Source organism: Dermacentor albipictus, unplaced genomic scaffold (genome assembly GCF_038994185.2).
Source record: "Dermacentor albipictus isolate Rhodes 1998 colony unplaced genomic scaffold, USDA_Dalb.pri_finalv2 scaffold_71, whole genome shotgun sequence".
Classification (NCBI taxonomy): domain Eukaryota; kingdom Metazoa; phylum Arthropoda; class Arachnida; order Ixodida; family Ixodidae; genus Dermacentor; species Dermacentor albipictus.
This window is the reverse complement of record NW_027225625.1, coordinates 34263-51393: the sequence shown is the minus strand read 5'-3', so window position 1 is coordinate 51393 and position 17131 is coordinate 34263.

The following is a 17131-nucleotide window of genomic DNA, read 5'->3' as shown; positions in this document are numbered from 1 at the left end:
TAAAACAGGCTTGAAGGGGGCGTTGTCTGCGGTCCCTCCTGAATACCAGCAAGGCGAGAGATGCAGCAGTGTAGATATTTGATGCTAGTTGGTAGATAGTCGGCACAGTGGTGGTTCTGCGTAAAGAAAAGAGGTTGGTCACGCGCTACACAATTGTTCCTGCGGCTGCTTCTGCTGCCCGTAGTGTGAAGCATCCGTCTGCAGGTTGGGCTTTAAAACAGGCTTGAAGGGGGCGTTGTCTGCTGTTCCTCCAAAATACCAGCAGGGCGAGAGATGCAGCAGTATAGATAGTCAATGCTAATCCCTAGATAGTCGGCACAATGGTGGTTCTGCGTAAAAAAAGACGATGGTCAGGGGCTACACGACTGTTCCTGCCGGTGCCTCTGATCCCCGAAGTGGGAATTATATGTCAGCAGGCTGGTATTTTATAACAGGCTTGAAGGGGGCGTTGTCTGCTGTTCCTCCAGACTACCAGCAGGGTGACAGATGCAGCAGTGTCTTTACTCGATATTACTCGTTAGATAGTCGGCACAATAGTGGTTCTGCGTAAAGAAAAGACGATGGTCAGGCGCTACTCAATTGTTCCTTCGGCTGCTTCTGCTGCCCGAAGTGTGAAGCATCCGTCGCCAGGTTGGGCTTTAAACCAGGCTTGAAGGGGGCGTTGTCTGCTGTCCCTCCAGAATACCAGCAGGGCGAGAGATGCAGCAGTGTAGATACTCGATGCTAGTCGGTAGATAGTCGGCACAATAGTGGTTCTGCGTAAAGAAAAGACGATGGTCACGCGCTACACAATTGTTCCTGCGGCTGCTTCTGCTGCCCGAAGTATGAAGCATCCGTCGGCAGCTTGGGCTTTAAAACAGGCTTGAAGGGGGCGTTGTCTGCTGTCCCTCCATAATACCAGCAGGGAGAGATGCAGCAGTGTAGATAGTCGATGCTAGTCGGTAGATAGTCGGCACAATGGTGGTTCTGCGTAAAGAAAAGACGATGGTCAGGCGCTATACAATTGTTCCTGCGGCTGCTTCTGCTGCCCGAAGTGTGAAGCATCCGTCGGCAGGTTGGGCTTTAAAACAGGTTTGACGGGGGCGTTGTCTGCTGTCCCTCCAGAATATCAGCAGGGTGAAAGATGCAGCAGTGTCTATAGTCAATGTTACTGGTTAGATAGTCGGCACAGTGGTGGTTCTGCGTAAAGAAAAGACGATGGTCAGGCGCTACACGATTGTTGCTGCCGCTGCCTCCGCTGCCCGAAGTATGAAGTATACGTCGGCACGCTGAGCTTTTATAACAGGATTGAAGGGGGTGTGGCCTGCTGTCCGTCCAGAATACCAGAAGGGCGAGAGGTGCAGCAGTCTAGATAGTCGATGCTAGTCGGTAGGTAGTCGGCACAACGCTCGTTCTGCGTAAAGCAAAGACGATGTTCAAGCGCTACACAATTGTTCCTGCGGCTGCTTCTGCTGCCCGAAGTGTGAGGTTGGGCTTCTGCTGCCCGTCGCCAGGTTGGGCTTTAAAGCAGGCTTGAAGGGGGCGTTGTCTGCTGTCCCTCCAGAATACCAGCAGGGCGAGAGATGCAGCAGTGTAGATAGTCGATGCTAGTCGGTAGATAGTCGGCACAATGGTGGTTCTGCGTAAAAAAAAGACGATGGTCAGGCGCTACACGACTGTTCCTGCCGCTGCCTCTGCTCCCCGAAGTGAGAATTATACGTCAGCAGGCTGGTATTTTATAACAGGCTTGAAGGGGGAGTTGTGTGCTGTCCCTCCAGAATACCAGCAGGGCGAGAGATGCAGCAGTATAGATAATCGATGCTAGTCCGAGATAGTCGGCACAATGGGGGTTCTGCATAAAGAAAAGATGATGGTCGGGCGCTACACGATTGTTCCTGCCGCAGCCTATGCTACCCGAAGTATGCATTATACGTCGGCAGGCTGGGCTTTTATAACAGGATTGAAGGGGGGGTGGCCTGTTGTCCGTCCAGAATACCAGAAGGGCGAGAGGTGCAGCAGTCTAGATAGTCGATGCTAGTCGGTAGGTAGTCGGCACAACGCTCGTTCTGCGTAAACCAAAGACGATGGTCAGGCGCTACTCAATTGTTCCTGCGGCTGCTTCTGCTGGCCGAAGTGTGAAACATCCGTCAGCAGGTTGGGCTTTAAAACAGGCTTCAAGGCGGCGTTGTCTGCGGTCCCTCCAGAATACCAGCAAGGCGAGAGATGCAGCAGTGTAGATAGTCGATGCTAGTTGGTACATAGTCGGCACAATGGTGGTTCTGCGGAAAGCAAAGACGATGGTCAGGCGCTACACAATTGTTCCTGCGGCTGCTTCTGCTGGCCGAAGTGTGAAACATCCGTCAGCAGGTTGGGCTTTAAAACAGGCTTCAAGGCGGCATTGTGTGCGGTCCCTCCAGAATACCAGCAAGGCGACAGATGCAGCAGTGTAGATAGTCGATGCTAGTTTGTACATAGTCAGCACAATGGTGGTTCTGCGTAAAGAAAAGACGATGGTCCGGGGCTACACGACTGTTCCTGCCACTGCCTCTGCTCCCCGAAGTGGGAATTATACATCAGCAGGCTGGTATTTTATAACAGGCCTGAAGGGGGCGTTTTCTGCTGTCCCTCCAGACTTCCAGCAGGGTGTACGATGCAGCACTGTCTATACTCGATATTACTCGTTAGATAGTCGGCACAATAGTGGTTCTGCGTAAAGAAAAGACGATGGTCAGGCGCTACTCAATTGTTCCTGCGGCTGCTTCTGCTGCCCGAAGTGTGAAGCATCCGTCGCCAGGTTGGGCTTTAAAACAGGCTTGAAGGGGGCGTTGTCTGCTGTCCCTCCAGAATACCAGCAGGGCGAGAGATGCAGCAGTGTAGATACTCGATGCTAGTCGGTAGATAGTCGGCACAATGGTGGTTCTGCGTAAAGAAAAGACGATGATCAGGCGCTCTACAATTGTTCCTGGTGCTGCTTCTGCTGCCCGAAGTGTGAAGCATCCGTCGGCAGCTTGGGCTTTAAAACAGGCTTGAAGGGGGCTTTGTCTGCTGTCCCTCCAGAATACCAGCAGGGCAAGAGATGCAGCCATGTAGATAGTCGATGCTAGTCGGTAGGTAGTCGGCACAATGGTGGTTCTGCGTAAAGAAAAGACGATTGTCAGGCGCTATACAATTCTTCCTGCGGCTGCTTCTGCTGCCCGAAGTGTGAAGCTTCCATCGGCAGGTTGGGCTTTAAAACAGGCTTGAAGGGGGCGTTGTCTGCTGTCCCTCCAGAATACCAGCAGGGTGAAAGATGCAACAGTGTCTATAGTCAATGTTACTGGTTAGATAGTCCAAAAACAAGAAAGGGGCTGGCAGATGGAATGGCACACTGTGGTATAAACTTTTTTAAAACAGGGTTGAAGTGCCTCAGACAGGCTGGCCAACGTTTCGATAGGTGGACCTATCTTCGTCAAAGGCGGCCTCGTCATCCTCGGCGTGTTAGTTTTAAAGGGTTAGTGTAGTGACGTCACGTGCGGGTGTTGTCGCTGGCGGCTGGTTTTAAAGAGAGAGATTACAAGAGGGAACAGGCGTTCTCGTCCGACGTCTGTGAGCCTCATTCTCAAGACGAAGGGACAAGAGTGTGAGAGTGGGCACGCGGGGAGGAAAGAAAGGAAATAGAAGCGGACAAAAGGGGGGAAAAAGGAGAAAAAAAAAAAGGAGGGGGAGCCAGGGTCGTGCCAAGACACAACAAAGGGGGGGGGGGTGAAAGAAAAAGAAAGAGAAAAATGAAATCTTTAAGAAATACGGGGGCTTGGGAGCGTGTTGGGGATGCGAAGGGTTAGGAGGTATTCTGGGGAGTCGTTGGCGGCATGTTTTTGAGGCATTAGAACGGCCGGTCAAGCAATAGGTCGAGTAATTTTGAAATAGTTAAGGTGGCGACGCGGAGTCTGCGGTGCAATGTGCGGGGTGCCTGAAAGGCAGCGGCATGGTCTTTCAAGGGGCACTGCCCTACGCGCTTAACGTAGGTGTCGTTACGGCGGCATCCAGAAGGCGATACTCCGGGTTGAGGCGCCGAAAAAGGCATATTGACTTCGGAATGTGTTGTCGAGGGGGTTTCAAAAAAAAAAAACAGACTAAAAAAAAAGGGGGGGGCAGGGGGAAGGGGGGGGGCGAAATCGGTATAGGAAACAGGAGGGTGGCGCGTGCAGAAGCGGGCGCGGGCAAATGTACATGGAAGAAGGGGAACGTTCACTTGGTGTAGACGTAAAATCCTGAAAGGATTTCAGGATTTACGTCTACACCAAGGATGGAAACCAGGAAAGGATCTTTCAGGATTTTACGTCTACACCAAGTGAACGTTCCCCTTCTTCCATGTACATTTGCCCGCGCCCGCTTCTGCACGCGCCACCCTCCTGTTTCCTATACCGATTTCGCCCCCCCCCCCTTCCCCCTGCCCCCCCCTTTTTTTTTTAGTCTGTTTTTTTTTTGAAACCCCCTCGACAACACATTCCGAAGTCAATATGCCTTTTTCGGCGCCTCAACCCGGAGTATCGCCTTCTGGATGCCGCCGTAACGACACCTACGTTAAGCGCGTAGGGCAGTGCCCCTTGAAAGACCATGCCGCTGCCTTTCAGGCACCCCGCACATTGCACCGCAGACTCCGCGTCGCCACCTTAACTATTTCAAAATTACTCGACCTATTGCTTGACCGGCCGTTCTAATGCCTCAAAAACATGCCGCCAACGACTCCCCAGAATACCTCCTAACCCTTCGCATCCCCAACACGCTCCCAAGCCCCCGTATTTCTTAAAGATTTCATTTTTCTCTTTCTTTTTCTTTCACCCCCCCCCTTTGTTGTGTCTTGGCACGACCCTGGCTCCCCCTCCTTTTTTTTTTTTTCTCCTTTTTCCCCCCTTTTGTCCGCTTCTATTTCCTTTCTTTCCTCCCCGCGTGCCCACTCTCACACTCTTGTCCCTTCGTCTTGAGAATGAGGCTCACAGACGTCGGACGAGAACGCCTGTTCCCTCTTGTAATCTCTCTCTTTAAAACCAGCCGCCAGCGACAACACCCGCACGTGACGTCACTACACTAACCCTTTAAAACTAACACGCCGAGGATGACGAGGCCGCCTTTGACGAAGATAGGTCCACCTATCGAAACGTTGGCCAGCCTGTCTGAGGCACTTCAACCCTGTTTTAAAAAAGTTTATACCACAGTGGTTAGATAGTCGGCACAGTGGTGGTTCTGCGTAAAGAAAAGACGATGGTCACGCGCTACACAATTGTTCCTGCGGCTGCTTCTGCTGCGCGAAGTATGAAGCATCCGTCGGCAGCTTGGGCTTTAAAACAGGCTTGAAGGGGGCTTTGTCTGCTGTCCCTCCAGAATACCAGCAGGGCGAGAGATGCAGCAGAGTAGATAGTCGGTGCTAGTCGGTAGATATTCGGCACAATGGTGGTTCTGCGTAAAAAAAAGACGATGGTCAGGCGCTACACGACTGTTCCTGCCGCTGCCTCTGCTCCCCGAAGTGAGAATTATACGTCAGCAGGCTGGTATTTTATAACAGGCTTGAAGGGGGAGTTGTGTGCTGTCCCTCCAGAATACCAGCAGGGTGAAAGATGCAACAGTGTCTATAGTCAATGTTACTGGTTAGATAGTCGGCACAGTGGTGGTTCTGCGTAAAGAAAAGACGATGGTCACGCGCTACACAACTGTTCCTGCCGCAGCCTCTGCTACCCGAAGTATGAAGCATCCGTCGGCAGGTTGGGCTATAAAACAGGCTTGAACGGGGCGTTGTCTGCTGTCCCTCCAGAATACCAGCAGGGCAAGAGATGCAGCAGTGTAGATAGTCTATGCTAGTTGGTAGGTAGTCGGCACAACGCTCGTTCTGCGTAAAGCGAAGACGAGGGTCAGGCGCTACACAATTGTTCCTGCGGCTGCTTCTGCTGCCCGAAGTGTGAAGCATACGTCGGCAGGTTGGGCTTTTATAACAGGCTTGAAGGGTGCGTCGTCTGCTGTTCCTCCAGAATACCAGCAGGGCGAGAGATGCTGTAGTAAAGATAGTCAATGCTAATCACTAGATAGTCGACACAATGGTGGTTCTGCGTAAAAAAAGAACATGGTCCGGGGCTACACGACTGTTCCTGCCACTGCCTCTGCTCCCCGAAGTGGGAATTATACATCAGCAGGCTGGTATTTTATACCAGGCCTGAAGGGGGCGTTTTCTGCTGTCCCTCCAGACTACCAGCAGGGTGTGCGAAGCAGCAGTGTCTATACTCGATATTACTCGTTAGATAGTCGGCACAATAGTGGTTCTGCGTAAAGAAAAGACGATGGTGAGGCGCTACTCAATTGTTCCTGCGGCTGCTTCTGCAGCCCGAAGTGTGAAGCATCCGTTGCCAGGTTGGGCTTTAAAACAGGCTTGAAGGGGGCGTTGTCTGCTGTCGCTCCAGAATACCAGCAGGGCGAGAGATGCAGCAGTGTATATACTCGATGCTAGTCGGTAGATAGTCGGCACAATGGTGGTTCTGCGTAAAGAAAAGACGATGATCAGGCGCTATACAATTGTTCCTGCTGCTGCTTCTGCTGCCCGAAGTGTGAAGCTTCCATCGGTAGGTTGGGCTTTAAAGCAGGCTTGAAGGGGGCGTTGTCTGCTGTCCCTCCAGAATACCAGCAGGGTGAAAGATGCAGCAGTGTCTATAGTCAATGTTACTGGTTAGATAGTCGGCACAGTGGTGGTTCTGCGTAAAGAAAAGACGATGGTCACGCGCTGCACAATTGTTCCTTCGGCTGCTTCTGCTGCGCGAAGTATGAAGCATCCGTCGGCAGTTGGGCTTTAAAACAGGCTTGAAGGGGGCTTTGTCTGCTGTCCCTCCAGAATACCAGCAGGGCGAGAGATGCAGCAGTATAGATAATCGATGCTAGTCCGTAGATAGTCGGCACAATGGGGGTTCTGCATAAAGAAAAGACGATGGTCAGGCGCTACACGATTGTTCCTGCCGCAGCCTCTGCTACCCGAAGTATGAATTATACGTCGGCAGGCTGGGCTTTTATAACAGGATTGAAGGGGGTGTGGCCTGCTGTCCGTCCAGAATACCAGAAGGGCGAGAGGTGCAGCAGTCTAGATAGTCGATGCTAGTCGGCAGGTAGTCGGCACAATGGTGGTTCTGCGTAAAGAAAAGACGATAGTCAGGTGCTACACAATTGTTCCTGCGGCTGCTTCTGCTGCCCGAAGTGTGAAGCATCCGTCGGCAGGTTGGGCTATAAAACAGGCTTGAACGGGGCGTTGTCTGCTGTCCCTCCAGAATACCAGAAGGGCGAGAGATGCAGCAGTGTAGATAGTCTATGCTAGTTGGTACATAGTCGGCACAATGGTGGTTCTGCGTAAAGAAAAGACGATGGTCAGGTGCTACACGATTGTTCCTGCCGCTGCCTCTGCTGCCCGAAGTGTGAATGATACGTCGGCAGGCTGGTCTTTTATAACAGGCTTGAAGGGTGCGTCGTCTGCTGTTCCTCCAGAATACCAGCAGGGCGAGAGATGCAGCAGTAAAGATAGTCAATGCTAATCACTAGATAGTCGACACAATGGTGGTTCTGCGTAAAAAAAAGACGATGGTCCGGGGCTACACGACTGTTCCTGCCACTGCCTCTGCTCCCCGAAGTGGGAATTATACATCAGCAGGCTGGTATTTTATAACAGGCCTGAAGGGGGCGTTTTCTGCTGTCCCTCCAGACTACCAGCAGGGTGTACGATGCAGCAGTGTCTATACTCGATATTACTCGTTAGATAGTCGGCACAATAGTGGTTCTGCGTAAAGAAAAGACGATGGTCAGGCGCTACTCAATTGTTCCTGCGGCTGCTTCTGCTGCCCGAAGTGTGAAGCATCCGTCGGCAGCTTGGGCTTTAAAACAGGCTTGAAGGGGGCTTTGTCTGCTGTCCCTCCAGAATACCAGCAGGGCAAGAGATGCAGCCATGTAGATAGTCGATGCTAGTCGGTAGGTAGTCGGCACAATGGTGGTTCTGCGTAAAGAAAAGACGATTGTCAGGCGCTGTACAATTGTTCCTGCGGCTGCTTCTGCTGCCCGAAGTGTGAAGCTTTCATCGGCAGGTTGGGCTTTAAAACAGGCTTGAAGGGGGCGTTGTCTGCTGTCCCTCCAGAATACCAGCAGGGTGAAAGATGCAACAGTGTCTATAGTCAATGTTACTGGTTAGATAGTCGGCACAGTGGTGGTTGTGCGTAAAGAAAAGACGATGGTCACGCGCTACACATTTGTTCCTGGGGCTGCTTCTGCTGCGCGAAGTATGAAGCATCCGTCGGCAGTTGGGCTTTAAAACAGGCTTGAAGGGGGCTTTGTCTGCTGTCCCTCCAGAATACCAGCAGGGCGAGAGATGCAGCAGTATAGATAATCGATGCTAGTCCGTAGATAGTCGGCACAATGGGGGTTCTGCATAAAGAAAAGACGATGGTCAGGCGCTACACGATTGTTCCTGCCGCAGCCTCTGCTACCCGAAGTATGAATTATACGTCGGCAGGCTGGGCTTTTATAACAGGAATGAAGGGGGTGTGGCCTGCTGTCCGTCCAGAATACCAGAAGGGCGTGAGGTGCAGCAGTCTAGATAGTCGATGCTAGTCGGCAGGTAGTCGGCACAACGCTCGTTCTGCGTAAACCAAAGACGATGGTCAGGCGCTACACAATTGTTCCTGCGGCTGCTTCTGCTGCCCGAAGTGTGAAGCATCCGTCAGCAGGTTGGGCTATAAAAAAGGCTTGAAGGGGGCGTTGTCTGCTGTCCCTCCAGAATACCAGCAAGGCGAGAGATGCAGCAGTGTAGAGAGTCGATGCTAGTTGGTACATAGTCGGCACAATGGTGGTTCTGCGGAAAGCAAAGATGACGATGGTCAGGCGCTACACAATTGTTCCTGCGGCTGCTTCTGCAGCCCGAAGTGTGAAGCATCCGTCAGCAGGTTGGGCTTTAAAACAGGCTTGAAGGGGGCGTTGTCTCCGGTCCCTCCTGAATACCAGCAAGGCGAGAGATGCAGCAGTGTATAGTCGATGCTAGTTGGTAGATAGTCGGCACAATGGTGGTTCTGCGTAAAGAAAAGACGATAGTCAGGCGCTACACGATTGTTCCTGCCGCTGCCTCTGCTGCCCGAAGTGTGAATGATACGTCGGCAGGCTGGTCTTTTATAACAGGCTTGAAGGGTGCGTCGTCTGCTGTTCCTCCAGAATACCAGCAGGGCGACAGATGCAGCAGTAAAGATAGTCAATGCTAATCACTAGATAGTCGATACAATGGTGGTTCTGCGTAAAAAAAAGACGATGGTCCGGGGCTACACGACTGTTCCTGCCAATGCCTCTGCTCCCCGAAGTGGGAATTATACGTCAGCAGGCTGGTATTTTATAACAGGCCTGAAGGGGGCATTTTCTGCTGTCCCTCCAGACTACCAGCAGGGTGTACGATGCAGCAGTGTCTATACTCGATATTACTCGTTAGATAGTCGGCACAATAGTGGTTCTGCGTAAAGAAAAGACGATGGTCAGGCGCTACTCAATTGTTCCTGCGGCTGCTTCTGCTGCCCGAAGTGTGAAGCATCCGTCGCCAGGTTGGGCTTTAAAACAGGCTTGAAGGGGGCGTTGTCTGCTGTCCCTCCAGAATACCAGCAGGGTGAAAGATGCAGCAGTGCCTATAGTCAATGTTACTGGTTAGATAGTCGGCACAGTGGTGGTTCTGCGTAAAGAAAAGACGATGGTCACGCGCTACACAATTGTTCCTGCGGCTGCTTCTGCTGCCCGAAGTATGAAGCATCCGTCGGCAGCTTGGGCTTTAAAACAGGCTTGAAGGGGGCTTTGTCTGCTGTCCCTCCAGAATACCAGCAGGGCAAGAGATGCAGCAGTGTAGATAGTCTATGCTAGTTGGTAGGTAGTCGGCACAACGCTCGTTCTGCGTAAAGCAAAGACGAGGGTCAGGCGCTACACAATTGTTCCTGCGGCTGCTTCTGCTGCCCGAAGTGTGAAGAATACGTCGGCAGGTTGGGCTTTAAAACAGGCTTGAAGGGGGCGTTGTCTGCTGTCCCTCCAGAATACCAGCAGAGCGAGAGATGCAGCAGTGTAGATAGTCTATGCTAGTTGGTATATAGCCGGCACAATGGTGGTTCTGCTTAAAGAAAAGACGATACTCAGGCGCTACACAATTGTTCCTGCGGCTGCTTCTGCTGCCCGAAGTGTGAAGCATCCGTCGGCAGGTTGGGCTATAAAACAGGCTTGAACGGGGCGTTGTCTGCTGTCCCTCCAGAATACCAGCAGGGCAAGAGATGCAGCAGTGTAGATAGTCTATGCTAGTTGGTAGGTAGTCGGCACAACGCTCGTTCTGCGTAAAGCAAAGACGAGGGTCAGGCGCTACACAATTGTTCCTGCGGCTGCTTCTGCTGCCCGAAGTGTGAAGAATACGTCGGCAGGTTGGGCTTTAAAACAGGCTTGAAGGGGGCGTTGTCTGCTGTCCCTCCAGAATACCAGCAGAGCGAGAGATGCAGCAGTGTAGATAGTCTATGCTAGTTGGTATATAGCCGGCACAATGGTGGTTCTGCGTAAAGAAAAGACGATACTCAGGCGCTACACAATTGTTCCTGCGGCTGCTTCTGCTGCCCGAAGTGTGAAGCATCCGTCAGCAGGTTGGGCTTTAAAACAGGCTTGAAGGGGGCGTTGTCTCCGGTCCCTCCTGAATACCAGCAAGGCGAGAGATGCAGCAGTGTAGATAGTCTATGCTAGTTGGTACATAGTCGGCACAATAGTGGTTCTGCGTAAAGAAAAGACGACAGCCAGGCGCTACACAATTGTTCCTGCGGCTGCTTCTGCTGCCCGAAGTGTGAAACATCCATCAGCAGGTTGGGCTTTAAAACAGGCTTGAAAGGAGCGTTGTCTGCGGTCCCTCCTGAATACCAGCAAGGCGAGAGATGCAGCAGTGTAGATAGTCGATGCTAGTTGGTAGATAGTCGGCACAATGGTGGTTCTGCGTAAAGAAAAGACGATAGTCAGGCGCTACACGATTGTTCCTGCGGCTCCTTCTGCTGCCCGTAGTGTGAAACATCCGTCGGCAGGTTGGGCTTTAAAACAGGCTTGAAGGGGGCGTCGTCTCCTGTTCCTCCAGAATACCAGCAGGGCGAGAGATGCAGCAGTATAGATAGTCAATGCTAATCCCTGGATAGACGGCACAATGGTGGTTCTGCGTAAAAAAAAGACGATGGTCAGGGGCTACACGACTGTTCCTGCCGCTGCCTCTGCTCCCCGAAGTGGGAATTATACGTCAGCAGGCTGGTATTTTATAACAGGCTTGAAGGGGGCGTTGTTGCTGTCCCTCCAGACTACCAGCAGGGTGAAACATGCAGCAGTGTCTATACTCGATATTACTCGTTAGATAGTCGGCACAATAGTGGTTCTGCGTAAAGAAAAGACGATGGTGAGGCGCTACTCAATTGTTCCTGCGGCTGCTTCTGCTGCCCGAAGTGTGAAGCATCCGTCGTCAGGTTGGGCTTTAAAACAGGCTTGAAGGGGGCGTTGTCTGCTGTCCCTCCAGAATACCAGCAGGGCGAGAGATGCAGCAGTGTAGATACTCGATGCTAGTCGGTAGATAGTCGGCACAATGGTGGTTCTGCTTAAAGAAAAGACGATGGTCAGGCGCTATATAATTGTTCCTGCGGCTGCTTCTGCTGCCCGAAGTGTGAAGCTTCCATCGGCAGGTTGGGCTTTAAAACAGGCTTGAAGGGGGCGTTGTCTGCTGTCCCTCCAGAATACCAGCAGGGTGAAAGATGCAGCAGTGTCTATAGTCAATGTTACTGGTTAGATAGTCGGCACAGTGGTGGTTCTGCGTAAAGAAAAGACGATGGTCACGCGCTACACAATTGTTCCTGCGGCTGCTTCTGCTGCGCGAAGTATGAAGCATCCGTCGGCAGCTTGGGCTTTAAAACAGGCTTGAAGGGGGCTTTGTCTGCTGTCCCTCCAGAATACCAGCAGGGCGAGAGATGCAGCAGTGTAGATAGTCGATGCTAGTCGGTAGATAGTCGGCACAATGGTGGTTCTGCGTAAAGAAAAGACGATGGTAAGGCGCTACAGAATTGTTCCTGCGGCTGCTTCTGCTGCCCGAAGTGTGAAGCATCCGTCGGCAGGTTGGGCTTTAAAACAGGCTTGAAGGGGCCGTTGTCTGCTGTCCCTCCAGAATACCAGAAGGGTAAAAGATGCAGCAGTGTCTATAGTCAATGTTACTGGTTAGATAGTCGGCACAGTCGTGGCTCTGCGTAAAGAAAAGACGATGGTCAGGCGCCACACAACTGTCCCTGCGGCTGCTTCTGCTGCCCGAAGTGTGAAGCATCCGTCGGCAGGCTGGGCTTTTATAACAGGCTTGAAGGGGGCGTTGTGTGCTGTCCCTCCAGAATACCAGAAGGGCGAGAGATGCAGCAGTGTAGATAGTCTATGCTAGTTGGTACATAGCCGGCACAATGGTGGTTCTGCGTAAAGAAAAGACGATAGTCAGGCGCTACACAATTGTTCCTGCGGCTGCTTCTGCTGCCCGAAGTGTGAAGCATCCGTCGGCAGGTTGGGCTATAAAACAGGCTTGAACGGTGCGTTGTCTGCTGTCCCTCCAGAATACCAGCTGGGCAAGAGATGCAGCAGTGTAGATATTCTATGCTAGTTGGTAAGTAGTCGGCACAACGCTCGTTCTACGTAAAGCGAAGACGAGGGTCAGGCGCTACACAATTGTTCCTGCGGCTGCTTCTGCTGCCCGAAGTGTGAAGCATACGTCGGCAGGTTGGGGTTTAAAATAGGATTGAAGGGGGCGTTGTCTGCTGTCCCTCCAGAATACCAGCAGGGCGAGAGATGCAGCAGTGTAGATAGTCTATGCTAGTTGGTACATAGCCGGCACAATGGTGGTTCTGCGTAAAGAAAAGACGATAGTCAGGCGCTACACAATTGTTCCTGCGGCTGCTTCTGCTGCCCGAAGTGTGAAGCATCCGTCGGCAGGTTGGGCTATAAAACAGGCTTGAACGGGGCGTTGTCTGCTGTCCCTCCAGAATACCAGCAGGGCGAGAGATGCAGCAGTGTAGATAGTCTATGCTAGTTGGTACATAGTCGGCACAATAGTGGTTCTGCGTAAAGAAAAGACGATGGTCAGGCGCTACTCAATTGTTCCTGCGGCTGCTTCTGCTGCCCGAAGTGTGAAGCATCCGTCGCCAGGTTGGGCTTTAAAGCAGGCTTGAAGGGGGCGTTGTCTGCTGTCCCTCCAGAATACCAGCAGGGCGAGAGATGCAGCAGTGTAGATAGTCTATGCTAGTTGGTACATAGTCGGCACAATAGTGGTTCTGCGTAAAGAAAAGACGATGGTCAGGCGCTACTCAATTGTTCCTGCGGCTGCTTCTGCTGCCCGAAGTGTGAAGCATCCGTCGCCAGGTTGGGCTTTAAAACAGGCTTGAAGGGGGCGTTGTCTGCTGTCCCTCCAGAATACCAGCAGGGTGAAAGATGCAGCAGTGTCTATAGTCAATGTTACTGGTTAGATAGTCGGCACAGTGGTGGTTCTGCGTAAAGAAAAGACGATGGTCACGCACTACACAATTGTTCCTGCGGCTGCTTCTGCTGCGCGAAGTATGAAGCATGCGTCGGCAGCTTGGGCTTTAAAACAGGCTTGAAGGGGGATTTGTCTGCTGTCCCTCCAGAATACCAGCAGGGCGAGAGATGCAGCAGTGTAGATAGTCGATGCTAGTCGGTAGATAGTCGGCACAATGGTGGTTCTGCGTATAGAAAAGACGATGGTAAGGCGCTACAGAATTGTTCCTGCGGCTGCTTCTGCTGCCCGAAGTGTGAAGCATCCGTCGCCAGGTTGGGCTTTAAAGCAGGCTTGAAGGGGGCCTTGTCTGCTGTCCCTCCAGAATACCAGCAGGGCGAGAGATGCAGCAGTGTAGATAGTCGATGCTAGTCGGTAGATAGTCGGCACAATGGTGGTTCTGCGTAAAGAAAAGACGATGGTCAGGCGCTATACCATTGTTCCTGCGGCTGCTTCTGCTGCCCGAAGTGTGAAGCATCCGTCGGCAGGTTGGGCTTTAAAACAGGCTTGAAGGGGGCGTTGTCTGCTGTCCCTCCAGAATACCAGAAGGGTGAAAGATGCAGCAGTGTCTATAGTCAATGTTACTGGTTATATAGTCGGCACAGTGGTAGCTCTTCGTAAAGAAAAGACGATGGTCAGGCGCCACACAACTGTTCCTGCGGCTGCTTCTGCTGCCCGAAGTGTGAAGCATCCGTCGGCAGGCTCGGCTTTTATAACAGGCTTGAAGGGGGCGTTGTGTGCTGTCCCTCCAGAATACCAGAAGGGCGAGAGATGCAGCAGTATGGATAGTCAATGCTAATCCGTTGTTAGTCGGCACAATGGTGGTTCTGCGTAAAGAAAAGACGATGGTCAGGCGCTACACGATTGTTCCTGCCGCTGCCTCTGCTGTCCGAAGTACGAATTATACGTCGGCAGGCTGGGCTTTTACAATAGGCTTGAAGGGGGCGTTATCTGCTGTCCTTCCAGAATACCAGCAGGGCGAGAGATGCAGCAGTATAGATATTCGCTGCTAGTCGGTAGATAGTCGGCACAATTGTGGTTCGGCGTAAAGCAAAGACGATGTTCAGGCGCTACACAATTGTTGCTGCCGCTGCCTCCGCTGCCCGAAGTATGAAGTATACGTCGGCACGCTGAGCTTTTATAACAGGATTGAAGGGGGTGTGGCCTGCTGTCCGTCCAGAATACCAGAGGGGCGAGAGGTGCAGCAGTCTAGATAGTCGATGCTAGTCGGTAGGTAGTCGGCACAACGCTCGTTCTGCGTAAAGCAAAGACAATGGTCAGGCGCTACACAATTGTTCCTGCGGCTGCTTCTGCTGCCCGAAGTGTGAAGCATCCGTCGGCAGGTTGGGCTTTAAAACAGGCTTGAAGGGGGCGTTGTCTGCTGTCCCTCCAGAGTACCAGCAGGGCAAGAGATGCAGCAGTGTAGACAGTCTATGCTAGTTGGTAGATATTCGGCACAATGGTGGTTCTGCGTAATGAAAAGACGATGGTCAGGCGCTACTCAATTGTTCCTGCGGCTGCTTCTGCTGCCCGATGTGTGAAGCATCCGTCAGCAGGTTGGGCTTTAAAACAGGCTTGAAGGGGGCGTTGTCTGCTGTCCCTCCAGAATACCAGCAGGGCGAGAGATGCTGCAGTATAGATAGTCGATGCTAGTCGGTAGATAGTCAGCACAATGGTGGTTCTGCGTAAAGAAAAGACGATGGTCAGGCGCTACACGATTGTTCCTGCCGCTGCCTCTGCTGCCCGAAGTATGAATTATACGTCGGCAGGCTGGGCTTTTATAACAGGCTTGAAGGGGGCCTTTTCTGCTGTCCCTCCAGAATACTAGCAGGACGAGAATGCAGCAGCATAGATAGTCGATGCTAATCCGTAGATAGTCGCACAATGGTGGTTCTGCGTAAAGAAAAGCCGATAGTAGGACGCTACACGACTGTTCCTGCAGCTGCCTCTGCTGCACGAAGTGTGAATTATACGTCGGCAGGCTGGTTTTTTATAACAGGCTTTAAGGGGGTGTTGCCTGCTGTACGTCCAGAATACCAGCAGGGCGAGAGATGCAGCAGTGTAGATTGTCGATGCTAGTCGGTCGATAGTCGGCACAATGGTGGTTCTGCGTAAAGAAAAGACGATGGTCAGGCGCTACACGATTGTCCCTGCCGATGCCTCTGCTGCCCGAAGTATGAATTATACGTCGGCAGGCTGGGCTTTTATAACAGGATTGAAGGGGGCGTTGTCTGCTGTCCCTCCAGAATACCAGCTGCGCGAGAGATGCAGCAGTATAGACAGTCGATGCTAGTCGGTAGATAGTCGACAAAATGGTGGTTCTGCGTAAAGAAAAGACGATGGTCAGGCGCTACACGATTGTTCCTGCCGCTGCCTCTGCTGCCCGAAGTGTGAATGATACGTCGGCAGGCTGGTCTTTTATAACAGGCTTGAAGGGGGCGTCGTCTGCTGTCCCTCCAGAATACCAGCAGGGCGAGAGATGCAGTAGTACAGATAGTCAATGCTAATCCCTATATAGTCGGCACAATGGTGGTTCTGCGTAAAAAAAAGACGATGGTCAGGCGCTACATGACTGTTCCTGCCGCTGCCTCTGCTCCGCGAAGTGAGAATTATACGTCAGCAGGCTGGTATTTTATAACAGGCTTGAAGGGGGCGTTGTGCGCTGTTCCTCCAGAATACCAGCAGGGCGAGAGATGCAGCGGTGTAGATAATCGATGCTAGTCCGTAGATAGTCGGCACAATGGTGGTTCTGCGTAAAGAAAAGACGATTTTCATGCGCTACACGATTGTTCTTGCCGTTGCCTCTGCTGCCCAAAGTATGAATTAAACGTCGGCAGGCTGGGCTTTTATAACACGCTTTAAGGGGGCGTTGCCTGCTGTCCGTCCAGAATACCAGCAGGGCGAGAGATGCAGCAGTGTAGATAGTCGATGCTAGTCCATAGTTAGTCGGCACAATGGTGGTTCTGCGTAAAAAAAGACGATGGTCAGGCGCTACACGACTGTTCCTGCCGCTGCCTCTGCTCCCCGAAGTGGGAATTATACGACAGCAGGCTGGTATTTTATAACAGGCTTGGAGGGGGCGTTGTCTGCTGTCCCTCCAGAATACCAGCAGGGCGAGAGATGCAGTGGTGTAGATGGTCGATGCTAGTCGGTAGATAGTCGGCACAATGGTGGTTAAGCGTAAAGAAAAGACGATGGTCAGGCGCTACACGATTGTTCCTGCTGCTGCCTCTGCTGCCCGAATTGTGAAGTATCTGTCGGCAGGCTCGGCTTTTTTAACAGGCTTGAAGGGGGCGTTGTCTGCTTTTCCTCCAGAATACCAGCAGGACGAGAGATGCAGCAGTATAGATAGTCGCTGCTAGTCCGTAGAAAGTCGGTACAAGACTCGTTCTGCGTAAAGCAGAGACGGTGGTCTGGCGCTACACAATTGTTCCTGCCACTGCCTCTGCTGCCCGAATTGTGAAGCATCCGTCGGCAGGCTGGCCTTTTACAACAGGTTTGAAGGGGGCGTTGTCTACTGTCTGTCCAGAATACCAGCAGGGCGAGAGATGCAGCAATGTAGATAGTCGATGCTAGTCGGTAGATAGT